This window comes from Arachis ipaensis, chromosome B7 (assembly GCF_059453495.1).
Source record: "Arachis ipaensis isolate K30076 ecotype BB chromosome B7, ASM5945349v1, whole genome shotgun sequence".
In the NCBI taxonomy this organism is placed as follows: Eukaryota; Viridiplantae; Streptophyta; class Magnoliopsida; order Fabales; family Fabaceae; genus Arachis; species Arachis ipaensis.
In genome coordinates this window covers 115,964,201-115,991,842 of record NC_142442.1, presented here as the reverse complement: position 1 = coordinate 115,991,842, position 27,642 = coordinate 115,964,201, and the positions used below count along the sequence as shown (strand labels likewise).

The following is a 27,642-nucleotide window of genomic DNA, read 5'->3' as shown; positions in this document are numbered from 1 at the left end:
CTAACACCAAACTTAGAACTTGAGTGTGGGGGCTCTGTTTGACTCTGTATTGAGAGAAGCTATTCATGCTTCCTCTCCATGGTTACAGAAGAAGATCCTTAAGCCTTAAACACAAGGTAGTCCTCATTCAATTGAAGGACTAACTCTCCTCTGTCCACATCAATCACAGCTCTTGCTGTGGCTAGGAAGGGTCTTCCAAGGATAATGGATTCATCTTCATCCTTCCCAGTGTCTAGGATTATGAAATCAGTAGGGATGTACAGGCCTTCAACCTTCACTAAGACATCATCTACAAGTCCATAAGCCTGTTTCCTTGATTTGTCTACCAATTCTAGTGAGAATCTTGGAGTTTATACCTCAAAGATCCCTAGTTTCTCTATTACAGAGAGTGGCATGAGGTTTATTCCTGATCCCAGGTCACACAGAGCCTTCTCAAAGGTCATTGTGCCTATGGTGCAAGGTTTTAAGAATTTTTCGGGATCCAATTTCTTCTGAGGCAACTTTAATTGCCCCAAAGCATTCAGTTCATTGATGAGCAATGGAGGTTCATCCTCCCAAGTCTCATTACCAAATAACTTGGCATTCAGCTTCATGATTACTCCTAGATACTGAGCAACTTGCTCTTCAATAATATCTTCATCCTCTTCAGAGGAAGAATACTCATCAGAGCTCATGAATAGCAACAGTAAGTTCAGTGGAATCTCTATAGTCTCTGTATGAGCCTCATATTCCTTTGGTTCCTCATTAGGGAACTCCTTAGTGGCCAGTGGACGTCCATTGAGGTCTTCCTCACTGGAAATCACTGCCTCTTCCTCCTCTACAGGTTCGGCCATGTTGGACATATTGATGGCCTTGCACTCTCTCTTTGGATTGTCTTCTGTATTTCTTGGGAGAGTACTTGGAGGGAGTTCAATAACTCTTTTACTCAGCTGACTCACTTGTGCCTCCAAATTTCTTATGGAGGACCTTGTTTCAGTCATGAAACTGAGAGTGGTCTTAGATAGATCAGAGACTATGGTTGCTAAGTCAGAGAGGCTCTGCTTAGAATTCTCTGTCTGTTGCTGAGAAGATGATGGAAAAGGTTTGCTATTGCCAAACCTATTTCTCCCACCATTATTATTATTGAAGCCTTGTTGGGGCTTCTATTGATCCTTCCATGAAAAATTAGGATGATTCCTCCATGAAGGATTGTAAGTGTTTCCATAGGATTCTCCCATGTAATTCACTTCTTCCATTCCAGGATTCTCAGGGTCATAAGCTTCTCCTTCAGATGAAGCTTCTTGAGTACTGCCGGATGCAGCTTGCATTCCAGTCAGATTCTGAGAAATCATATTGACTTGCTGAGTCAATATTTTGTTATGAGCCAATATGGCATTCAGAGTATCAATCTCAAGAACTCCTTTCTTCTGAGTCATCCCATTATTCACAGGATTTCTTTCATAAGTGTACATGAACTGATTATTTGTAACCATTTCAATGAGTTCCTAGGCTTCTGTAGGCGTCTTCTTCAGAAGAAGAGATCCACCAGCAGAGTGATCCAATGATATCTTAGACAATTCAGACAGACCATCATAGAATATACATAGGATGCTCCATTCTGAAAGCATGTCAGAAGGACACCTTCTGATCAATTGCTTGTATCTTTCCCAAGCTTCATAGAGGGATTCTCCTTCCTTCTGTCTGAAGGTTTAGACTTCCACTCTAAGCTTGCTCAACTTTTGAGGTGGAAAGAATTTGGCCAAGAAAGCATTGACTAACTTTTCCCAAGAGTTCAGGATTTCTTTAGGTTGTGAGTCCAACCATGTCCTACCTCTGTCTCTTACAGAAAAGGGAAAAAGCATAAGTCTGTAGACCTCAGGATTAACCCCATTGGTCTTAATAGTGTCACAGATTTGCAAGAATTCAGCTAAGAACTGATGAGGATCTTCCAATGAAAGTCCATGAAACTTGCAATTCTGCTACATTGGAGAAACTAATTGAGGCTTAAGCTCAAAGTTGTTTGCTCCAATTGCAGGAATTGAGATGCTTCTTCCATAGAAGTCAGAAGATGGTGCAGTAAAGTCACCAAGCATCTTCCTTGTATCTCCACCATTGTTGTTATTTTCGGCTGCCATGTCTTCTTCTTTTTCGAAAATTTCTGTAAGGTCCTCTTCAGAGTGTTGTGATTTAGCTTCTCTTAGCTTCCTCTTCAGAGTCCTTTCACGTTTAGGATCAGTTTCAACAAGAATGTCTTTATCCCTGTTTCTGCTCATATGAAAAAGAAGAGAACATAAAAGAAGAGGAATCCTCTATGTCACAGTATAGAGATTCCTTTATGTGAGTAGAAGAATAGAAGAATGAGATAGAGATAGAATGAGAGGAATTCGAACACACAGAGAGGGAGATGGTTTGAATTTTTAAGAAGAAGAGAAGTGTTAGTAATTAAATAAAATAATAGAGAGAGATGAGAGAGAGAAGAAGTTCAAATTAGAAAAGAGGGAGAAGAAAAATATTTTTATTTTTATTTAATTAATTAAGTTAGAATTCGAAATTTAAGAAAAGAAATAAAAGTAATACGAAAACTAAATAAATTAATTAATTAAAAAGATTTTTGAAAAAGTTGTTAGTTGGTTTTCGAAAATTAGAGGTAGAGAAGTAGTTAGGTGGTTTTGAAAAAGATAAGAAAGAGTAAACTTTTTTTTAAAAACAAAAAAAAAATCAAGTGGTTAATTGAAAAAGATTTGAAAATCAATTTTGAAAAGATAGAAAGTTAGAAAAGGATTTTGAAATTAAATCTTAAGAAGATATGATTTGAAATTTATTTTGAAAAGATTGAAAAGGAAATTAAAAAAGATTTGGTTTTTGAAATTAAAGTTGATGACTTGACTAACAAGAAACTAAAAGATATGATTCTAGAATTTAAAGATTGAACCTTTCTTAATAGGCAAGCAACAACTTGAAATTTTTGAATCAAAATATTAATTGTTAGTAATAATTTCGAAAATATGAAATAAAAATAAGAAAAATATTTTGAAAATTAATTTTGGAGAATTTTCGAAAAACATGAAAGAAAAATGAAAAAGATTTGATTTTGAAAAAGATTTGAAAAGATAGAATTTTTAAATTGAAATTTTGACTTGACTAATAAGAAACAACTACATTTTAAAAATTTTTGACCAAATCAACCCAAAATTTCGAAATTTATGATTAAAATAAGGGAAAGATATTATTTTTTATTTTTGAATTTTTAATAAGGAGAGAGAAAAATAACAAAATGACACATGACATAAAAATTTAAGATCAAAATGAATAATGCATGCAAGAACACTTTGAATGTCAAGATGAACACCAAGAACACTTTGAAGATCATGATGAACATCAAGAACATGTTTTTGAAAATTTTTAAGAAAAGAAAAACTTGCAAGACACCAAACTTAAAAATTTTTAAACTTTAGACACTAATAATTCAAAAATGCATATGAAAAACAAGAAAAGACACAAAACAAGAAAAATTAAAGATCAAACAAAGAAAATCATTAAGAACAACTTGAAGATCAAGAAAGAACACATGCATGAATTTTCAAAAATTTTAAGAAAAGTTAAAACATGCAATTGACACCAAACTTAAAACTTGACACTAAACTCAAACAAGAAACACAAATTTTTTTGTTTTTATGGTTTTATTAAAATTTTTTTTTATTTTTTCAAAAATATTTTTTTGAATTTTTCGAAAATAAAAATAAAAATAAAAAGCTTTAAACATAAAATAAAATTACCTAATCTAAGCAACAAGATGAACTGTCAGTTGTCCAAACTCGAACAATCCCCGGCAACGGCGCCAAAAAACTTGGTGGACGAAATGGTGATTCACACTTTTTACAACTCCGCACAACAAACCAGCAAGTGTATTGGGTCATCCAAGTAATACCTTACGTGAGTAAGGGTCGATCCCACGGAGATTGTCGGCTTGAAGCAAGCTATGGTCATCCTTGTAAATCTCAGTAAGGCAGATTCAAATGGTTATGAGTATTGATAATTAAAAGGATAAATAAAACATAAAATAAAATAAAGTTACTTATGTAATTCATTGGTGGGAATTTCAGATAAGCTTTGGAGATGCTTTGTTGCTTCTGAACTTCTGTTTTCCTATTATCTTCTTCCAACCACGCGTGCTCCCTTCCATGGCAAGCTGTATGATCCTCTCGGATGAAAAATACCAGGTACGATCTCTGCACGGCTAATCAACTGTCGGATTTCTCGTCTCGGATGAAAAATACCAGGTACAGCTACCGCACGGCTAATCATCTGTTGATTTCCGCTAGCATCGGAATAGGACCCTTGTCCTTTTGCACACTGTCACTACGCCCAACATTCGCAGGTTTGAAGCTCGTCACAGTCATCCCTTCCTAGATCCTACTCGGAATACCACAGACAGGATTTAGACTTTTCGGATCCCAGGAATGCTGCCAATGGTTCTAGTCTCTACCACGAAGGTACTAATCTCAGATTCAGATGGTCTTTTGTCAGGAGAGACGATGTGAATCGTTGATTAGAGACCCAAGAGAATATACTCCCGCTGTCGTCCAATGACTACGTTGAACATCATGTAGACTGCTTGTGGTTGTCAGGCACGCGGATCTTGGCTAAGCGAGTAACGAAGATAGTGGGTGATTGTCACGGGTCACCCCTTCATTCTAACATAACTGAATTAGGTACAAGAGTATTGATGAGCGGATAATTTATACGCTTTTTGGCATTGTTTTTACATAGTTTTTAGTATAATTTAGTTAGTTTTTAGTATATTTTTATTAGTTTTTAAATAAAATTCACATTTCTGGACTTTACTATGAGTTTGTGTATTTTTCTGTGATTTCAGGTATTTTCTGGCTAAAATTGAGGGACTTGAGCAAAAATCATATTCAGAGGTTGAAGAAGGACTGCAGTTGCTGTTGGATTCTGACCTCCCTGCACTCAAAGTGTTTTTTCTGGAGCTACAGAACTCCAAATGGCGCTCTCTTAATTGCGTTGGAAATTAGACATCCAGGGCTTTCCAGCAATATATAATAGTCCATACTTTGCCCGAGTTTAGATGACGCAAACTGGCATTCAACGCCAGTTCCATGCTGCATTCTGGAGTTAAATGCCAGAAACAGGTTGCAAAGTGGAGTTAAACGCCAGAAACATGTTACAAACTGGCGTTCAACTCCAAGAGAAGTCTCTACACGTGTAAAGCTCAATACTCAGCCCAAGCACACACCAAGTGGGCCCCGGAAGTGGATTTCTGCATCATTTACTTATCTCTGTAAACCCTAGTAACTAGTTTAGTATAAATAGGACTTTTTACTATTGTATTTACATTCTGAGTTTTTATCTTTTGATTATCTTTTGATCTTTAGATCACGTTTGGGGGCTGGCCATTCGGCCATGCCTGGACCTTATCACTTATGTATTTTCAACGGTAGAGTTTCTACACTCCATAGATTAAGGTGTGGAGCTCTGCTGTTCCTCATGAATTAATACAAAGTACTACTGTTTTTCTATTCAATTCAAGCTTATTCCTTCTCTAAGATATCCATTCGCACCCAAGAACATGATGAATGTGATGATTATGTGACGCTCATCATCATTCTCACCTATGAACGCGTGCCTGACAACCACTTCCGTTCTATATGCAAACAAGCTGGAATGAGTATCTCTTAGATATCTAATACAGGGGACCGAGTCCGAGTTATTAGAATCTTCGTGGTATAAGTTAGAATCCATGGATGGCCATTCTTGAGATCCGGAAAGTCTAAACCTTGTCTGTGGTATTCTGAGTAGGATATGGGAAGGGATGGCTGTGACGAGCTTCAAACTCGCGAGTGCTGGGCGTAGTGGCAGACGCAAAAGGATAGTAAATCCTATTCTAGTATGATCGCGAACCGACAGATGATTCGCCATGCAGTGACAGTGCATTGGACCATTTTCGCAGAGAGGATGGGATGTAGCCATTGACAACGGTGATGCCCTACATAAAGCTTGCCATGGAAAGGAGTAGGAATGATTGGATGAAGACAGCAGGAAAGCAGAGGTTCAGAGGAACGAAAGGCATCTCTATACGTTTATCTGAAATTCTCACCAATGAATTACATAAGTATCTCTATCTTAGTTTATATTTCAATTATGTTTTAATTATCAAATCTCCATAACTATCTGAATCCGCCTGACTGAGATTTACAAGGTGATCATAGCTTGCTTCAAGTCGACAATCTCCGTGGGATCGACCCTTACTCACGTAAGGTTTATTACTTGGACGACCCAATGCACTTGCTGGTTAGTTGTGCGAAGTTGTGATAAAGAGTTGAGATTACAATTGTGCGTACCAAGTTGTTGGCGCCATTGATGATCACAATTTCGTGCACCAAGTTTTTGGCGCCGTTGCCGGGGATTGTTCGAGTTTGGACAACTGACGGTTCATCTTGTTGCTCAGATTAAGTAATTTTCTTCTTGTTCCAACTTTTATTTTGTTTTCAAAAAGTTTTCAAAAATTTTTCAAAAATTTTTTCCTTGTTTTCGTTTTTCTAAAAATAAATTTTCGAAAATCCAAAAAAAAAATAATTTCTTCTTTTTCGTTTTTCCTAATTAATTTTCGAAAAATCCAAGAAAAAAATTAATAAAATCATAAAAACCAAAAATATTGTGTTTCTTGTTTGAGTCTTGTGTCAAATTTTAAGTTTGGTGTTAATTGCATCTTTTTAATTTTCAAAAAAAAAATTATTTTCGAAAATTTCATGCATTGCATTCTTCATGATCTTCAAGTTGTTCTTGGTCAGTCTTCTTGTTTGATCTTCATATTTTCTTGTTTTGTGTCTTTTCTTGTTTTTCATATGCATTCGTGAAACATTAATGTCTAAAGAATAAAAATTTTTAAGTTTGATGTCTTGCATGTTTTCCTTTCTTGAAAACTTTTCAAAAATAAGTTTTTGGTGTTCATCTTGACATTCAAAGTGTTCTTGGTGTTCATCTTGACATTCATAGTGTTCTTGCATGCATCACATGTTTTGATCCAAAATTTTCATGCATTGAGTCTTTTTGATGTTTTTCTCTTTCATCATTAAAAATTCAAAAAAATAAAAAAATATCTTTCCCTTATTCTATCATAAAATTTCGAAAATTTGGGTTGACTTTTTCAAAAATTTTTCAAAATTAGTTGTTTCTTATGAGTCAAATCAAATTTTCATTTTAAAAACTCTATCTTTTTCAAATCTTTTTCAAAAAAATCAAATCTTTTTCATTTTTCTTTCATAATTTTTGAAAATTTCAAATTGATTTTCAAAAAAATCTTTTTCTTATTTCTATTCCATATTTTCGAATTCAATGCTAACAATTAATGTGATTGATTCAAAAATATTAAGTTTGTTACTTGCCTAATAAGAAAGGTTCAATCTTTAAATTTTAAAATCAAATCTTTTTGTTTCTTGTTAGTAAAGTAATCAACTTTAATTTTCAAAATCAAATATTTTTAAAATTATTTTTCAAATCTTTTTCAAAATAAATTTCAATCACATCTTTTTCAAAATCAATTTCAAAATCTTTTCTAACTTTTTATCTTTTCAAATTTGATTTTCAAATCTTTTTCAATTAACCACTTTACTTTTTGTTTGATTCTTATCTTTTTCAAAACTACCTAACTAACTCCCTCTCTAATTTTCGAAAATCACCTTCCTCTTTTTCAAAATTCCTTTTTAATTAATTAATTGTTTTAATTTTAATTTAATTTCAATTTTTCTTTTTAATTTTTGAATTTTAACTTTAATTTTTAATTAAAAACAAAATATTTCTATTTTAATTTATTTAATTTTCGAAATTCTCTCCCCCTCATCTCTTTCTAATTATTTTATCTACTAACACTTCTCTTCTTCTTAAAAATTCGAACCATTTCCCTCTTTCTGTGTTCGAATTTCTTTTCTTCTTCTACTCACATAAAGGAATCTCTATACTGTGACATAGAGGATTCCATATTTTCTTTTGTGTCCTCTTCTTTTTCATATGATCAGGAACAAGGATAAGAACATTCTTGTTGAAGCTGATCCTGAACCTGAAAGGACTCTGAAGAGGAAGCTTAGGGAAGCTAAAGCACAACTCTCTGGAGAAAATCTGACTGAAAAGTTCGAAAAAGAAGGAGACATTGCCGAAAATAATAACAATGCAAGGAAGATGCTTGGTGACTTTACTACACCTAATTCCAATTTACATGGAAGAAGCATCTCAATCCCTGCCATTGGAGCAAACAACTTTGAGCTGAAACCTCAATTAGTTTCTCTGATGTAACAGAACTGCAAGTTTTATGGACTTCCATCAGAAGATCCTTTTCAGTTCTTAACTGAATTCTTGCAGATCTGTGATACTGTTAAGACCAATGGGGTTGATCCCGAGGTCTACAGGCTCATACTTTTCCCGTTGTAAGAGACAGAGCTAGAATATGGTTGGACTCTCAACCTAAGGATAGCCTGAACTCTTGGGATAAGCTGGTCACGGCTTTCTTAGCCAAGTTCTTTCCTCCTCAAAAGCTTAGTAAGCTTAGAGTGGATGTTCAAACCTTCAGACAAAAGGAAGGTGAATCTCTCTATGAAGCTTGGGAGAGATACAATGAACTGACCAAAAAATGTCCTTCTGACATGCTTTCAGAATGGACCATCCTGGATATATTCTATGATGGTCTGTCTGAATTATCAAAGATGTCATTGGACCATTCTGCAGGTGGATCCATTCACCTAAAGAAAACGCCTGCAGAAGCTCAGGAACTCATTGACATGGTTGCTAATAACCAGTTCATGTACACTTCTGAGAGGAATCCTATGAGTAATGGGACGCCTATGAAGAAGGGAGTTCTTGAAATTGATACTCTGAATGCCATATTAGCTCAGAATAAAATATTGACTCAGCAAGTCAATATGATTTCTCAGAGTCTGAATAGATTGAAGGAATCATCCAACAGTACTCAAGAGGCATCTTCTGAAGAAGAAGCTTATGATCCTGAGAACCCTGCAATAGCAGAGGTGAATTACATGGGTGAACCCTATGGAAACACCTATAATCCTTCATGGAGAAATCATCCAAATCTCTCATGGAAGGATCAACAAAAGCCTCAACAAGGCTTTAATAATGGTGGAAGGAACAGGTTTAGCAATAGCAAGCCTTTTCCATCATCCACTCAGCAAAAGATAGAGAGTTCTGAGCAGAATCCATCTAGCTTAGCAAATATAATCTATGATCTATCTAAGGCCACTTTAAGTTTCATGAATGAAACAAGGTCCTCCATTAGAAATTTGGAGGCACAAGTGGGCCAGCTGAGTAAAAGAGTCACTAAAACTCCTCCTAGTACTCTCCCAAGCAATACAGAAGAGAATCCAAAAAGAGAGTGCAAGGCCATTGATTTAACCATCATGGCTGAACCTACAAGGGAGGGAGAGGACGTGAATCCTAGTGAGGAAGACCTCCTGGGACGTCCAGTGATCAACAAGGAGTTTCCCTTTGAGGAACCAAAGGAATCTGAGGCTTATCTAGAGACCATAGAGATTCCATTGAACCTCCTTATGCCCTTCATAAGCTCTAATGAGTATTCTTCTTCTAAAGAGAATGAGAATGTTACTGAAGAGCAAGTTGCCAAGTACCTTGGTGCAATCATGAAGCTAAATGCCAAATTATTTGGTAATGAGACTTGGGAAGATGAACCTCCCTTGCTCATCAATGAACTGAGTGATCTGGATCAACTGACATTGCCTCAGAAGAAACAGGATCCTGGAAAGTTCTTAATACCTTGTACCATAGGCAACATGACCTTTGAGAAGGCTCTATGTGACCTTGGGTCAGGGATAAACCTCATGCCACTCTCTGTAATGGAGAAACTGGGAATCTTTGAGGTGCAAGCTGCTAGAATCTCATTAGAGATGGCAGACAACTCAAGAAAATAGGCTTATGGACAAGTGGAGGACGTGCTAGTAAAGGTTGAAGGCCTTTACATCCCTGCTAATTTCATAATCCTGGATACTGGGAAGGATGAGGATGAATCCATCATCCTTGGAAGACCCTTCCTAGCCACAACAAGAGCTGTGATTGATGTGGACAGAGGAGAATTGATCCTTCAATTGAATGAGGACAACCTTGTGTTTAAAACTCAAGGATCTCCTTTTGTAACCATGTAGAGGAATCATGAAAAGCTTCTCTCACTGCAGAGTCAACCAAAGCCCCCACAGTCAAACTCTAAGTTTAGTGTTGGGAGGCCACAACCAAACTCTAAGTTTGGTGTTGAACCCCCACATTCAAACTCTAAGTTTGGTGTTGGGAGGTTCCAACAATGCTCTGAACATCTATGAGGCTCCATGAGAGCTCACTGTCAAGCTATTGACATTAAAGAAGCACTTGTTGAGAGGCAACTCAATGTTATCTAATTATATTTATTTATTTTCTATTGTTATTCTTTGTTTTCCTTAGGTTGATGATCATGTGAAGTCACAAAAACTACTGAAAAATCAAAAACAAAATGAAAAACAGCATTGAAAATAGCATACCCTGGAGGAGAGCAGTCTGGCGTTTAAACGCCAGAAACAAGCATCTGTCTGGCATTTAACGCCAGAAACAGGCACCAAGCTGGCGTTTAACGCCAGAAACAAGCATCTGTCTAGTGTTAAATGCCAGAAACAAGCTACATTTGGGCGTTTAATGCCAGAAACAGGTAGCAGTCTGGCGTTAAACGCCAGGATTGCACAGCAAGGGCGTTTTACATGCCTAATTGGAGCAGGGATGTTAAGTCCTTAGACCCTCAGGATCTGTGGACCCCACAGGATCCCCACCTTTTCTTCTCTCCTCTTCACACCTTTTCATAACTCTCTTCCACAAATACCCTTCACCAATCACCTCCATTACTCCTCCAAAACCATCATACAACCCACCTACACCCACCCACTCAAATTTAAACCATCACTCTTTCCTTTTCACACATCATTACCACATAAACCCCCCTGGCCGAACCTTTCACACACCTCTATCTTCTCCATCTATTCTTCTTCTCATCCTTTCTTTCTTCTTTTGCTCGAGGACGAGCAAACATTTTAAGTTTGGTATGGAAAAAGCATTGCTTTTTTGTTTTTCCATAACCACTAATGCCTCAAGGGATGCACTTTCCTCCACAAAACTATTGGGAGCAAATCAACACCTCCCTAGGAGAATTAAGTTCCAATATGGGACAACTAAGGGTGGAGTACCAAGAGCATTCCATCATCCTTCATGAAATTAGAGAAGATCAAAGAGCTTTGAAGGAGGAGCAACAAAGACAAGGAAGAGACATAGAGGAGCTCAAAAGCACCCTTGGTTCTTCAAGAAGAGGAAGACACCACCCTCACTAAGGTGGACTCATTCCTTAATCTCCTTGTCTATTTATTTTCTGTTGTCGGTTTCCATGCTTCATGTTTAATTATGTTTGTGTCTTTACTATATGATCATTAGTGTCTAAGTGTCTATGCCTTAAAGTTATGAATATGAATCCATCACCTCTCTTAAATGAAAAATGTTCTAAAAACAAAAGAACAAGAAGTACATGGTTTCAAATTCATCCTTGAAACTAGTTTAATTATTTTGATGTGGTGGCAATACTTTTTGTTTTCTGAATGTATGCTTGAACAGTGCATATGTCTTTTGAAGTTGTTGTTTATGAATGTTAAATATGTTGGCTCTTGAAGAATACGGAAAAAGGAGAAATGTTATTTGATAATCTGAAAAATCATAAAAATGATTCTTGAAGCAAGAAAAAGCAGTGAATACAAAAGCTTGCAGAAAAAAAATTAGAAAAAGAAAAAGCAAGCAGAAAAAGTCAAAATCTCTTTAAACCAAAAGGCAAGAGCAAAAAGCCAATAGCCCTTAAAACTAAAAGGCAAGGGTAAATAAAAAGGATCCAAGGCTTTGAGCATCAGTGGATAGGTGGGCCTAAAGGAATAAAATCCTGGCCTAAGTGGCTAAACCAAGCCTGTCCCTAACCATGTGCTTGTGGCGTGAAGGTGTCAAGTGAAAACTTGGGACTGAGCGGTTAAAGTCAAGGTCCAAAGCAAAAAAACAAAAAAAGAGTGTGCTTAAGAACCCTGGACACCTGTAATTGGGGAATTTAGCAAAGATGAGTCACAATTTGAAAAGGTTCACCCAGTTATGTGTCTGTGGCATTTATGTATCCAGTGGTAATACTGGAAAACAAAGTGCTTAGGGCCACGGCCAAGACTCATAAAGTAGCTGTGTTCAAGAATCAACATACTGAACTAGAAGAATCAATAACACTATCTGAACTCTGAGTTCCTATAGATGCCAATCATTCTGAACTTCAATGGATAAAGTGAGATGCCAAAACTATTCAAGAGGCAAAAAGCTACAAGTCCCGCTCATCTGATTGGAGCTAAGTTTCATTAGTATTTTGGAATTTATAGTATATTCTCTTCTTTTTATCCTATTTGATTTTCAGTTGCTTGGGGACAAGCAACAATTTAAGTTTGGTGTTGTGATGAGTGGTGCACGAAATTGTGATGTCCAGGCTCGAACAATCCCTGGTAATGGCTCCAAAGCTTGGTGCTTTGATCTTAATTCATAATTGTCACAACTTCGATACAACTAACCAGCAAGTGCACTGGGTCGTCCAAGTAATACCTTACGTGAGTAAGGGTCGAATCCCACGGAGATTGTTGGTATGAAGCAAGCTATGGTCACCTTGTAAATCTCAGTCAGGCGGATATAAAATAATCATGGAGTTTTCAAATAATAAGTAATAGAATAGGGATAGAGATACTTATGTAATTCATTGGTGAGAATTTCAGATAAGCGAATGGAGATGCTTTTCGTTCCTCTGAACCTCTGCTTTCCTGCTATCTTCATCCAATCGGTCTTACTCCTTTCCATGGCTGGCTGTATGCAAGGGCATCACCGTTGTCAGTGGCTACATCCCCTCCTCTCAGTGAATAATATGCTCACGCACCCTGTCACGGCACGGCTATTCATCTGTCGGTTCTCGATCATGCTGGAATAGGATTCACCCTCCTTTTGCGTCTGTCACTAACGCCCAGCACTCGCGAGTTTGAAGCTCGTCACAGTCATTCAATCATTGAATCCTACTCAGAATACCACAGACAAGGTTTAGACCTTCCGGATTCTCTTGAATGCCGCCATCATTCTAGCTTACGCCACGAAGATTCTGGTTAGGAGATCTAAGAGATACTCATTCTAGCTTAATTCATGTAGAACAGAAGTGTTTGTCAGGCACGCGTTCATAGGGGAGAATGGTGATGAGCGTCACACATAATCATCACCTTCATCACGTTCTTGGGTGCGAATGGATATCTTAGAAGCGAAATAAGAAGAATTGAATAGAAAACAGTAGTACTTTGCATTAATCTTTGAGGAACAGCAGAGCTCCACACCTTAATCTATGGAGTGTAGAAACTCTACCGTTGAAAATACATAAGTGAAGGTCCAAGCATGGCCGAGATGGCCAGCCCCCTAAACGAGATCAATAGTCTCCTAAGATGAAAAACTGAGACCAAAGATGGTCAAAAAGACGGTCAAAAAGACGCCTAATACACTAGTAAAAGGTCCTATTTATAATAAATTAGCTACTAGGGTTTACATGAGTAAGTAATTGATGCATAAATCCACTTCCTGGGCCCACTTGGTGTGTGTTTGGGCTGAGCCTGAGTGTTGCACGTGCAGAGGCCATTTGTGGAGTTGAACGCCAGTTTCTGTGCCAGTTTGGGCGTTCAACTCTGGTTTTGGATCCTTTTCTGGCGCTGGACGCCAGATTTGGGCAGAAGGCTGGCGTTGAACGCCAGTTTTCGTCGTCAATTCTTGGCCAAAGTATGGACTATGATATATTGCTGGAAAGCCCTGGATGTCTACTTTCCAACGCAATTAGAAGCGCGCCATTTCGAGTTCTGTAGCTCCAGAAAATCCACTTTGAGTGCAGGGAGGTCAGAATCCAACAGCATCAGCAGTCCTTCTTCAACCTCTGAATCTGATTTCTGCTCAAGTCCCTCAATTTCAGCCAGAAAATACCTGAAATCACAGAAAAACACAGAAACTCATAGTAAAGTCCAGAAATGTGAATTTAACATAAAAACTAATGAAAACATCCCTAAAAGTAACTAGATCCTACTAAAAACATACTAAAAACAATGCCAAAAAGCGTATAAATTATCCGCTCATCACAACACCAAACTTAAATTGTTGCTTGTCCCCAAGCAACTGAAAATCAAATAGGATAAAAAGAAGAGAATATACTATAAATTCCAAACTATCAATGAAACATAGCTGCAATCATATGAGCGGGACTTATAGCTTTTTGCCTCTTGAATAGTTTTGGCATCTCACTTTATCCATTGAGGTTCAGAATGATTGGCATCTATAGGAACTTCAGATTTCGAATAGTGTTATTAACTCTCCTAGTTCAGTATGATGATTCTTGAACACAGCTTCTTTATGAGTCTTGGCCGTGGCCCTAAGCACTTTGTTTTCCAGTATTACCACCGGATACATAAATGCCACAGACACATAATTGGGTGAACCTTTTTAGATTGTGACTCAGCTTTGCTAAAGTCCCCAATTAGAGGTGTCCAGGGTTCTTAAGCACACTCTTCTTTTGCTTTGGACCTTGACTTTAACCGCTCAGTCTCAAGTTTTCACTTGACACCTACACGCCACAAGCACATGGTTAGGGACAGCTTGGTTTAGCCGCTTAGACCAGGATTTTATTCCTTTAGGCCCTTCTATCCACTGATGCTCAAAGCCTTGGGATCCTTTTTGCCCTTGCCTTTTAGTTTTAAGGGTTATTGGCTTTTTCTGCTTGCTTTTTCTTTTTTTTTTCTCCCTTTTTTTTTTCTGCAAGCTTTGTTTTTTTTTTTTTTTTGCTGCTTTTTCTTGCTTCAAGAATCATTTTTATGATTTTTCAGATTATCAAATAACATGTCTCCTAGTCATCATTCTTTCAAGAGCCAACATATTTAACATTCTTAAACAACAACTTCAAAAGACATATGCACTGTTCAAGCATACATTCAGAAAACAAGAAGCATTGTCACCACATCAATATAATTAAGTTAAGTTCAGGGATAAATTCGAAACTCATGTACTTCTTGTTCTTTTGAGTTAAAACAGTTTTTATTTAAGAGAGGTGATGGATTCATAGGACATTCATAACTTTAAGACAAAGTTACTAACTACTAATGATCATGTAATAAAGGCACAAACATTGATAAGCACATAATATAGAAAACGAAAAACAGAGAAAGCAAGAACAAGGAATGAATCCACCTTAGTGATGGTGGCGTTTCCTTCTTGAGGAACCAATGATGTCCTTGAGCTCTTCTATGTCTCTTCCTTGTCTTTGTTGCTCCTCCCTTATTGCCTTTTGATCTTCTCTTATTTCATGCAGCATGATGGAGTGCTCTTGATGTTCCACCCTTAGTTGTCCCATATTGGAACTCAATTCTTCTAGGGAGGTGTTGATGTGCTCCCAATAGTTTTGTGGAGGAAAGTGCATTTGAGGCATTTCCGGAATCTCATGGTGATGAGCTTCATACGCCTCTTGAGCTCCATGAGTGGGCTCTCTTGCTTGCTCCATCTTTTTCTTAGTGATGGTCTTGTCCTCTTTAATGAGGATATCTCCCTCTATGTCAATCCCAGCTGAATTGCATAGGTGGCAAATGAGGTGAGGGAAGGCTAACCTTGCCATAGTGGAGGACTTGTCAGCCACCTTGTAGAGTTCTTGAGGTATAATCTCATGAACTTCCACCTCTTCTCCAATCATGATGCTATGGATCATGATGGCCCGGTCTATAGTAACTTCAGACCGGTTGCTAGTGGGAATGATTGAGCATTGAATAAACTCCAACCATCCTCTAGCTATAGGCTTGAGGTCCAATCTTCTTAGTTGAACCGGCTTGCCTTTGGAGTCAATCTTCCATTGAGCTCCTTCTACACATATGTCCATAAGGACTTGGTCCAACCTTTGATCAAAGTTGACTCTCCTTGTGTAGGGGCGTGCGTTCTCTTCCATGTATGGCAAGTTGAACGCCAACCTCACATTTTCCGGACTAAAATCTAAGTATTTCCCCCGAACCATTGTAACATAGTTCTTTGGATCCGGGTTCTTACTTTGATCATGGTTCTTGGTGATCCATGCATTGGCATAGAACTCTTGAACCATTAGGATGCCGACTTGTTGGATGGGATTTGTTAGAACTTCCCAACCTCTTCTTTGAATTTCATGTCGGATCTCCGGATACTCATTTCTTTTGAGTTTAAAAGGGACCTCAGGGATCACCTTCTTCTTGGCCACAACATCATAGAAGTGGTCTTGATGGGCTTTGGAGATGAACCTTTCCATCTCCCATGACTCGGATGTGGAAGCTTTTGTCTTCCCTTTCCCTCTTCTAGAGGATTCTCCGGTCTTAGATGCCATCAATGGTAATGGAAAAACAAAAAAGCTATGCTTTTACCACACCAAACTTAGAATATTGCTCGTCCTCGAGCATTAAACAAAAGAAATAGAAGAAGAAATATGGAGAGGGAGAGGGGAAGGTGTTTCGGCCAAGAGGAGTGTAGAGGGGTGTGTTGTGTGAATTTGATGAAGAATGGAGGTCTTTATATAAGGAAGGGGGGGTTAAGGTTCGGCCATATGGGTGGGTTTGGGTGGGAAATTGGTTTTGAATTTTGATGGTAGGTGGAGTTTATGAGGTAGGTTTATGGGGAAGAGGAGATGGATGTGAGTGGTGAAGGTTTAGTGGGGAAGAGAGACTGAGGTGATTGGTGAGGGGTTTTTAGGGAAGAGTGTTTGTGGGGTTGTGTGAAAGAGAGTGGTGAGAAGAAGTGAGTGGAGGTAGGTGGGGATCCTGTGGGGTCCACAGATCCTGAGGTGTTCAAGGATTTACATCCCTGCACCCATTAGGCATGTAAAAATGCCTTTGTACCCAACTCTGGGCGTTCAGCGCCAGGTTGGTGGCCATTTTGGGCGTTCAACGCCCATTTGTGTGCCATTTCTGGCGTTGAACGCCAGAACCATGCCTGTTCTGGCGTTCAGCGCCCAGAAGCTGCCCATTTTGGGCGTTCAGCGCCAGAACCATGCTCTGTTCTGGCGCTGAACGCCAGACAGATGCTCCTCCAGGGTGTGATTTTTCTTCTGCTGTTTTTGATTCCGTTTTCAATTTTTCTATTTATTTTGTGACTCCACATGATCATGACCCTAAGAAAACATGAAAAACAATAAAAATAAGAATTAGATAAACATTGGGTTGCCTCCCAACAAGCGCTTCTTTAATGTCAATAGCTTGACAGTGGGCTCTCATGGAGCCTCACAGATGTGCAGAGCTTTGTTGAGACTTTCCAACACCAAACTTAGAGTTTGGATATGGGAGTTCAACACCAAACTTAGAGTTTGGTTGTGGCCTCCCAACACCAAACTTAGAGTTTGACTGTGGGGGCTCTGGTTGACTCTGCTTGGAGAGAAGCTTTTTCTGCTTCCTCTCCATGGTTGCAGAGGGAGATCCTTAAGTTTTAAACACAAGGGACTTCTCATTCCATTGAAGGAATATTTCACCTCTGTCAACATCAATCACAGCTCTTGCTGTGGCCAGGAAAGGTCTTCCTAGGATGATGGATTCATCCTCTTCCTTTCCAGTATCCAGGACTATGAAATCAGTAGGTATGTAAAGGCCCTCAACCTTTACTAATACATCTTCTACTTGTCCATAAGCCTGTTTTCTTGAGCTGTCTGCCATCTCCAGTGAGATTTTAGCAGCTTGCACCCCATAGATTCCCAGTTTCTCTATTACAGAGAGGGGCATGAGGTTTATCCCTGAACCAAGGTCACACAGAGCCTTAAAGATCATGGTGCCTATGGTACAAGGGATTATGAACTTTCCAGGATCCTGTCTCTTTTGAGGCAATGTCAGTTGATCCAGATCACTTAGTTCATTGATGAACAAGGGAGGTTCAACTTCTCAAGCATCAATGCCAAATAATTTGGCATTCAGCTTCATGATTGCACCAAGAAACTTGGCAGTTTGCTCTTCAGTAACATCCTCATTCTCTTCAGAAGAAGAATACTCATCAGAGCTCATGAAGGGCATAAGGAGGTTCAATGGGATCTCTATGGTCTCTAGATGAGCCTCAGAGTCCCTTGGTTCCTCAGAGGGAAGCTCCTTATTGACCACTGGACGTCCCAGAAGGTCTTCCTCCTTGGGATTCACGTCCTATCCTCTCCTCACAGGTTCGGCCATGGCGCTTATGTCAATGGCCTTGCACTCTCCTTTTGGATTCTCTTCTGTATTGCTTGGGAGAGTACTAGGAGGGATTTCAGTGATCCTTTTACTCAGCTGGCCCACCTGTGCTTCCAGATTTCTAATGGAAGACCTTGTTTCATTCATGAAACTTACAGTGGCCTTAGATAGATCAGAGACTAGATTTGCTAAATTAGAAGCATTTTGTTCAGAGTTCTCTGTCTGTTGCTGAGTTGATGATGGAAAAGGTTTGCTATTGCTAAACCTGTTTCTTCCACCATTATTAAAGCCTTGTTGGGGCTTTTGATCCTTCCATGAGAAATTTGGATGATTTCTCCATGTTGAGTTATAGGTGTTTCCATAAGGTTCACCTAAGTAATTTACCTCTGCTATTGCAGGGTTCTCAGGATCATAAGCTTCTTCTTCAGGAGAAGTCTCTTGAGTACTGTTGGATGCAGCTTGCATTCCATGCAGACTCTGAGAGATCATATTGACTTGCTGAGTCAATATTTTATTCTGAGCCAATATGGCATTCAGAGTATCAACTTCAAGAACTCCCTTCTTCATAGGCGTCCCATTACTCACAGGATTCCTTTCAGAAGTGTACATGAACTGGTTATTAGCAACCATGTCAATGAGTTCTTGAGCTTCTGCAGGCGTTTTATTTAGGTGAATGGATCCACCTGTAGAAGTGTCCAATGACATCTTTGATAGCTCAGATAAACCATCATAGAATATATCCAGGATGGTCCATTCTGAAAGCATGTCAGAAGGACACTTTTTGGTCAATTGTTTGTATCTTTCCCAAGCTTCATAGAGAGATTCACCTTCTTTCTGTCTGAAGGTTTGAACATCAGCTCTAAGCTTGCTCAGCTTTTGAGGAGGAAAGTACTTGGCTAAGAAAGCCGTGACCAGCTTGTCCCAAGAGTTCAGGCTGTCTTTGGGTTGAGAATCCAACCATAATCTAGCTCTGTCTCTTACAGCAAAAGGGAAAAGCATGAGCCTGTAGACTTCAGGATCTACTCCATTAGTCTTAACAGTATCACATATCTGCAAGAATTCAGTTAAGAACTGAAAAGGATCTTCAGATGGAAGTCCATGAAACTTGCAGTTCTGCTGCATCAGAGAAACTAATTGAGGTTTCAGCTCAAAGTTGTTCGCTCCAATGGCAGGAATGGAGATGCTTCTTCCATATAAATTGGAATTAGGTGCAGTAAAGTCACCAAGCATCTTCCTTACATTATTATTATTTTCGGCTGCCATCTCCTCTGCCTGTTCGAAAATTTCTGAAAGGTTATCTCTGGATTGTTGTATTTTAGCTTCTCTTAATTTTCTCTTCAGAGTCCTTTCAGGTTCTGGATCTGCTTCCACAAGAATGTTCTTATCCTTGCTCCTGCTCATATGACAAAGAAGAAGGCACAGAAAAATAATAATAATAATAGAGATCCTTTATACCACAGTATAGGGATCCCTTTGTGAGTGGAAGAAAAGAAGGGGAGACAAAGAATGTAATATAATGGAAGAAACACAACTGTGAGGATGGAAGAGAGGTGAAATGAGATGTTAGGATATGAATGAATAAATAGAATGAGATGGGGGAGGGATAATTTTCAAAAATTATTTTTGAAAAGGAGTTAGTGATTTTTTAAAATTGGTTTTTGAAAAATGTTAGAAATTTTCGAAAATTTTTAAAATTTAAAAATAAAAATAATTAGTTAATAAAAAAGAAATTTTTGAAAAAGAGGGAAGATATTTTCGAAAATTAGAGAGAGAGAGTTAGTTAGGTGGTTTTGAAAAAGTTAAGAAACAAACAAAAAGTTAGTTAGTTAGTTGAAACAAATTTTGAAAAGATAAGAAGTTAGGAGGTTAGAAAAGATATTTTGAAACCAACTTTTTGAAAAAGATAAGATAAGAAGATATTTTGAAAAGATATGATTGAAATTAGTTTTGAAAAAGATTTGATTTTTGAAATCACAATTAATGACTTGATTCACAAGAAATCATAAGATATGATTCTAGAACTTAAAGTTTGAATCTTTCTTAACAAGCAAGTAACAAACTTGAAATTTTTGAATCAAAACATTAATTGATTATGTTATTTTCGAAAATTTGATATAAAATAAGAAAAAGATTTTTGAAAAATATTTTTGGAATTTTCGAAAATAACTAAAAATTTTGAAAAAGATTTGATTTTTGAAAAAGATTTTGAAAAAGATAAGATTTTCAAATTGAAAATTTGATTTGACTCATGAGAAACAATTTGATTTTAAAAATTTTTGAAAAAGTCAATCCAAATTTTCGAATTTGATGAGAGAAAAAAGGCAAAAGGTATTTTTTTTATTTTTGAAATTTTTATGAAAAACATGAAAATTATGCAATGCATGAAATTTTTAGATCAAAACAATGAATGCATGCAAGAATGCTATGAATGTCATGATGAACACCAAGAACACTTTGAATGTCAAGATGAACACCAAGAACTTATTTTTGAAAAATTTTTAATGCAAAGAAAACATGCAAGACACCAAACTTAGAATTCTTTAATGCTTACGCACTAAGAATTCAAGAATGCATATGATAAACATGAAAAGACACAAAACAAAAAATCATCAAGATCAAACAAGAAGACTTACCAAGAACAACTTGAAGATCATGAAGAACACTATGAATGCATGATATTTTCGAAAAATGCAAGATGCATATGAAATTGACACCAAACTTATGATATGACTCAAGACTCAAACAAGAAACAGAAAAATATTTTTGATTTTTATGCTTTTCTAATTTTTTTTGGATTTTTTCGAAAATTATATGAAAAAGAAAAAATAAGGATTCCAAAATTTTTAATATGAATTCCAGGAATCTTGCATTCTTAGTCTAAAGCTTCAGTCCAGGAATTAGACATGGCTCACTAGCCAGCCAAGCCTTCAATGAAAGCTTCGGTCCAAAACACTAGACATGGCCAATGGCCAGCCAAGCTTCAACATTTAACATCAGAGTATATTGATCTTGATAGCAAATTGCTGCTCATCATTTACCAAGTATGTAACTTACCTCTGATAGTTTGGAAGCCTCAGTCCAAAAGAATTTAGACATGGCTTTACAGCCAGCCAGGCTTCACATGCTCCATGAAACACTAGAATTCATTCTTAAAAATCTTGAACAAAATTTTGAAAACATTTTTATTTTTTTTCGAAAACATATGAGAGATTTTTGAAAATATTTTTGAAAAAATTTTTGAAAAGAAAACAAAAAGAAAATTTACCTAATCTGAGCAACAAGATGAACCGTCAGTTGTCCAAACTCAAACAATCCCCGGCAACGGCGCCAAAAACTTGGTGTTGTTGCCGGGATTGGGATCTCAGACGATTCTTGGCGCCAAACAGGAACAATTAAGTCCCCGGCAACGGTGCCAAAAACTTGGTGCACGAAATTGTGATGTCCAGGCTCGAACAATCCCTGGTAATGGCTCCAAAGCTTGGTGCTTTGATCTTAATTCATAATTGTCACAACTTCGATACAACTAACCAGCAAGTGCACTGGGTCATCCAAGTAATACCTTACGTGAGTAAGGGTCGAATCCCACGGAGATTGTTGGTATGAAGCAAGCTATGGTCACCTTGTAAATCTCAGTCAGGCGGATATAAAATAATCATGGAGTTTTCGAATAATAAGTAATAGAATAGGGATAGAGATACTTATGTAATTCATTGGTGAGAATTTCAGATAAGCGAATGGAGATGCTTTTCGTTCCTCTGAACCTCTGCTTTCCTGCTATCTTCATCCAATCGGTCTTACTCCTTTCCATGGCTGGCTGTATGCAAGGGCATCACCGTTGTCAGTGGCTACATCCCCTCCTCTCAGTGAATAATATGCTCACGCACCCTGTCACGGCACGGCTATTCATCTGTCGGTTCTCGATCATGCTGGAATAGGATTTACCCTCCTTTTGCGTCTGTCACTAACGCCCAACACTCGCGAGTTTGAAGCTCGTCACAGTCATTCAATCATTGAATCCTACTCAGAATACCACAGACAAGGTTTAGACCTTCCGGATTCTCTTGAATGCCGCCATCATTCTAGCTTACGCCACGAAGATTCTGGTTAGGAGATCTAAGAGATACTCATTCTGGCTTAATTCATGTAGAACAGAAGTGTTTGTCAGGCACGCGTTTATAGGGGAGAATGGTGATGAGCGTCACACATAATCATCACCTTCATCACGTTCTTGGGTGCGAATGGATATCTTAGAAGCGAAATAAGAAGAATTGAATAGAAAACAGTAGTACTTTGCATTAATCTTTGAGGAACAGCAGAGCTCCACACCTTAATCTATGGAGTGTAGAAACTCTACCGTTGAAAATACATAAGTGAAGGTCCAGGCATGGCCGAGATGGCCAGCCCCCTAAACGAGATCAATAGTCTCCTAAGATGAAAAACTGAGACCAAATATGGTCAAAAAGACGGTCAAAAAGACGCCTAATACACTAGTAAAAGGTCCTATTTATAATAAATTAGCTACTAGGGTTTACATGAGTAAGTAATTGATGCATAAATCCACTTCCTGGGCCCACTTGGTGTGTGTTTGGGCTGAGCCTGAGTGTTGCACGTGCAGAGGCCATTTGTGGAGTTGAACGCCAGTTTCTGTGCCAGTTTGGGCGTTCAACTCTGGTTTTGGATCCTTTTCTGGCGCTGGACGCCAGATTTGGGCAGAAGGCTGGCGTTGAACGCCAGTTTTCGTCGTCAATTCTTGGCCAAAGTATGGACTATTATATATTGCTGGAAACTTTCCAACGCAATTGGAAGCGCGCCATTTCGAGTTCTGTAGCTCCAGAAAATCCACTTTGAGTGCAGGGAGGTCAGAATCCAACAGCATCAGCAGTCCTTCTTCAACCTCTAAATCTGATTTCTGCTCAAGTCCCTCAATTTCAGCCAGAAAATACCTGAAATCATAGAAAAACACACAAACTCATAGTAAAGTCCAGAAATGTGAATTTAACATAAAAACTAATGAAAACATCCCTAAAAGTAACTAGATCCTACTAAAAACATACTAAAAACAATGCCAAAAAGCGTATAAATTATCCGCTCATCAATGAGCGGATAATTTATACGCTTTTTGGCATTGTTTTTACATAGTTTTTAGTATAATTTAGTTAGTTTTTAGTATATTTTTATTAGTTTTTAAATAAAATTCACATTTCTGGACTTTACTATGAGTTTGTGTGTTTTTCTGTGATTTCAGGTATTTTCTGGCTGAAATTGAGGGACTTGAGCAAAAATCAGATTCAGAGGTTGAAGAAGGACTGCAGATGCTGTTGGATTCTAACCTCCCTGCACTCAAAGTGGATTTTCTGGAGCTACAGAACTCCTAATGGCGTGCTCTTAATTGCGTTGGAAAGTAGACATCCAGGGCTTTCCAGCAATATATAATAGTCCATACTTTGTCCAAGTTTAGATGACGCAAACTGGCGTTCAACGCCAGTTCCATGCTGCATTCTGGAGTTAAACGCCAGAAACAGGTTACAAAGTGGAGTTAAACGCCAGAAACAGGTTACAAACTGGCGTTCAACTCCAAGAGAAGCCTCTATACGTGTAAAGCTCAATGCTCAGCCCAAGCACACACCAAGTGGGCCCCGGAAGTGGATTTCTGTATCATTTACTTATCTCTGTAAACCCTAGTAACTAGTTTAGTATAAATAGGACTTTTTACTATTGTATTTACATTCTGAGTTTTTATCTTTTGATTATCTTTTGATCTTTAGATCACGTTTGGGGGCTGGCCATTCGGCCATACCTGGACCTTATCACTTATGTATTTTCAACGGTAGAGTTTCTACACTCCATAGATTAAGGTGTGGAGCTCTGCTGTTCCTCATGAATTAATACAAAGTACTACTGTTTTTCTATTCAATTCAAGCTTATTCCTTCTCTAAGATATCCATTCGCACCCAAGAACATGATGAATGTGATGATTATGTGACGCTCATCATCATTCTCACCTATGAACGCGTGCCTGACAACCACTTCCGTTCTACATGCAAACAAGCTGGAATGAGTATCTCTTGGCTATCTAATACAGGGGACCGAGTCCGAGTTATTAGAATCTTCGTGGTATAAGTTAGAACCCATGGATGGCCATTCTTGAGATCCGAAAAGTCTAAACCTTGTCTGTGGTATTCCGAGTAGGATCTGGGAAGGGATGACTGTGACGAGCTCCAAACTCGCGAGTGCTGGGCGCAGTGACAGACGCAAAAGGATAGTAAATCCTATTCCAGTATGATCGAGAACCGACAGATGATTAGCCATGCAGTGACAGCGCATTGGACCATTTTCACAGAGAGGATGGGATGTAGCCATTGACAACGGTGATGCCCTACATAAAGCTTGCCATGGAAAGGAGTAGGAATGATTGGATGAAGACAGTAGGAAAGTAGAGGTTCAGAGGAACGAAAGGCATCTCTATACGTTTATCTGAAATTCTCACCAATGAATTACATAAGTATCTCCATCCTAGTTTATATTTCAATTATGTTTTAATTATCAAATCTCCATAACTATCTGAATCCGCCTGACTGAGATTTACAAGATGACCATAGCTTGCTTCAAGCCGACAATCTCCGTGGGATCGACCCTTACTCACGTAAGGTTTATTACTTGGACGACCCAGTGCACTTGCTGGTTAGTTGTGCGAAGTTGTGATAAAGAGTTGAGATTACAATTGTGCGTACCAAGTTGTTGGCGCCATTGATGATCACAATTTCGTGCACCAAGTATATCTTGGAGAAGAAGTAGGCGTGAATTGAAAGAAAAACAATAGTACTTCCATTAATTCTTGAAGAACAGCAGAGCTCCTCACCTTAATCTATGAGGTGTAGAAACTCCACCGTAGAAAATACATAAGTGAAAAGGGTTAAGCATGGCCGAATGGCCAGCCTCCCATGGAGGTTCCAAGATGTAAAGAGTTACATATAATCAAAGATCAAAAGTGATCCAAAGATATAAAGTAAATCTCTAAAAGTAGTTTTTATACTAGATTAGTAACCTAGGTTTACAGAAAATGAGTAACTAAGTACAGATAGTGCAGAAATCCACTTCTGGGGCCCACTTGGTGTGTGGTTGGGTTGAGCATTGAAGCTTTCATGTGCATAGGCTGTTCTTGGAGTTAAACGCCAGCTTGGGTGCCAGTTTGGGCGTTTAACTCCAATTCTGGTGCCAGTTTGGGCGTTTTACGCTAGGAAGTTTTAGGCTAGATTTGAACACCAGTTTGGGCCATCAAATCTCGAGTAAAGTATAAACTATTATATATTACTGAAAAGCCTAGGATGTCTACTTTCCAACGCAATTGAGAGCACGCCAATTGGGCTTCTGTAGCTCTAGAAATCCACTTCGAGTGTAGGGAGGTCAGAATCCAACAGCATCTGCAGTCCTTTTTCAGCCTCTGAATCAGATTTTTGCTCAGGTCCCTCAATTCTAGCCAGAAAATACCTAAAATCACAGAAAAACACACAAACTCATTGTAAAGTCCAGAAATATGATTTTTGAATAAAAACTAATAAAAATATTATAAAAAATAATTAAATTATACTAAAAACTATGTAAAAATAATGCCAAAAATAGTATAAATTATCAGCTCATCACTAATATAATTACGGAAATATTTGGTAACCAAAGAAAATTAGCCAAAAATAGCCATAACTTGCCTTATTTAGCATTTATTAATTGTTGCGATAATTAATGAATGCTAAATAAGGCACGTTCTAGCTGTATTTTTTGTCTCCCTAGCATTACCCTATAAGTAATTTATACATATTATATCATTCAAGCATTTATTGGAAAAAAAGAGATAAAATGTAGAGTGATTAATAAAGGTTTTTTTTCTTTCAAATTTATAGTTTTTAATGAAATTCAAAAGTTACTTCAATAATTATATATAACCAAAAAGATATCATTCATTTTAAATTTATAAATTTTTAAAAAAATTTAATATCATTTCAATAATTATATATAACTTACTATCTTTTTTTAAATTAATTATTTATTTTTAAATTAATTATTATTTTAGAATTTCAATAACTCATAATTAATTTATACCTATTAATATGTGTGCATGTTCAAACCGGGTTGAATAAATAGTTATTATCTTATTATATAGTAATATGCTAGATACATACTGTTTTAGATGGTAGTCTATTTTGCCGATGTAAACTAAATTTATCCTATTACATTAATAACATTAATTAATAATGTATGTATACCTATTTAAATATGTAATTCTATATTTATTTGTGTTTTGAAAGGCAAAAGTATGACACGTTATAAAAGTATGAAATGTGACGGTATATTAAAGGAAATTGAAACAGGGACTAATATAAATTACGAAAATGTTTGGTAACCAAAGAAAATTAGCCAAAAATAGCCATAACTTGCCTTATTTAATTTTTATTAATTGTTGCGACAATTAATTAATGCTAAATAAGACAAATTTTGGTTATTTTTTTGTCTACCTAACATTACCCTTGTGGTAATAATGGAGAGGTTTACATTACTTAGTAAATAATTAAACTTAATTGTGGAACATAAACCGCTTTAGATAACTGGATGTTTTATAATATTATAAAATACAATTGATGAAATAAAAAGCATGCTTCGTCTATTATTGGACATAGAATTACATAATATGAAAATGGACATAATCTTTTCACCATCGGATGGTACGCTTAAGCGCAGCATGCTGTCATATCTTAGGCTATATCAAATGGCAAACCTCCGCCAGCCCCTCATGAGGAAGACCTCGGATGACATGATACCTCTCCAGCGAAGTTTCATGGTAAATGATGAGCCACTTAGTTGAATGATGTTGACAAAATTAAGTCTCAAAGAAAAATATTAAGAAGCAAACTTGGAGGACAATAGCTACATAATATAGGAAAAATCGTTAATGATAGAAAAAAGAGTATGTATAAAATTACATGAAAAGGACAATGAGAGAAGTCATAATGCCTGATATAATAAATTACCATGGAGTAGTGTGTTGCTTGGTATTGGGTTAAAACCTTGACAATTAAGAATACCACGAGAACGACCATACAAATTGATTCATTGTTAATATCAGCAGGTTCTAGTGACATTCCACTACTGGAATCAAATAGTTGTGAATTGTTGAGGTTAACATCGCTATCAGATAGATATGAAGAGTACACATTATTGTGGAAGTTAATGCCTTTGGAAAGGTTGCGTTCTGATAGTAATGATGTGACAAGACAATAGGAATATATGTCATTAAAAGAACGTGCTTTATTGGATCCTATTATTCAGTGTAAACATTTTTCGGATGGCATTGTGTCTATTGATCATTCTTGTTGGAATCTATCTCCAG

The 27,642-nt window shown here is 37.5% G+C and overlaps 3 non-coding genes across 3 annotated transcripts; 2 read left to right on the top strand and 1 right to left on the bottom strand.

Moving 5' to 3' along the window:
* Positions 1-1,601: 1,601 nt before the first annotated feature.
* LOC148553828 (small nucleolar RNA R71) lies at positions 1,602-1,709 on the top strand. Its single transcript, XR_015893262.1, has one exon. It is a non-coding gene; the product is annotated as a small nucleolar RNA R71 (small nucleolar RNA).
* Positions 1,710-8,534: 6,825 nt separating this feature from the next.
* LOC148553827 (small nucleolar RNA R71) lies at positions 8,535-8,642 on the bottom strand. Its single transcript, XR_015893159.1, has one exon. It is a non-coding gene; the product is annotated as a small nucleolar RNA R71 (small nucleolar RNA).
* Positions 8,643-19,022: 10,380 nt separating this feature from the next.
* On the top strand, positions 19,023-19,130 carry LOC148553826 (small nucleolar RNA R71). The gene has a single exon (XR_015893706.1). It is a non-coding gene; the product is annotated as a small nucleolar RNA R71 (small nucleolar RNA).
* Positions 19,131-27,642: the final 8,512 nt, after the last annotated feature.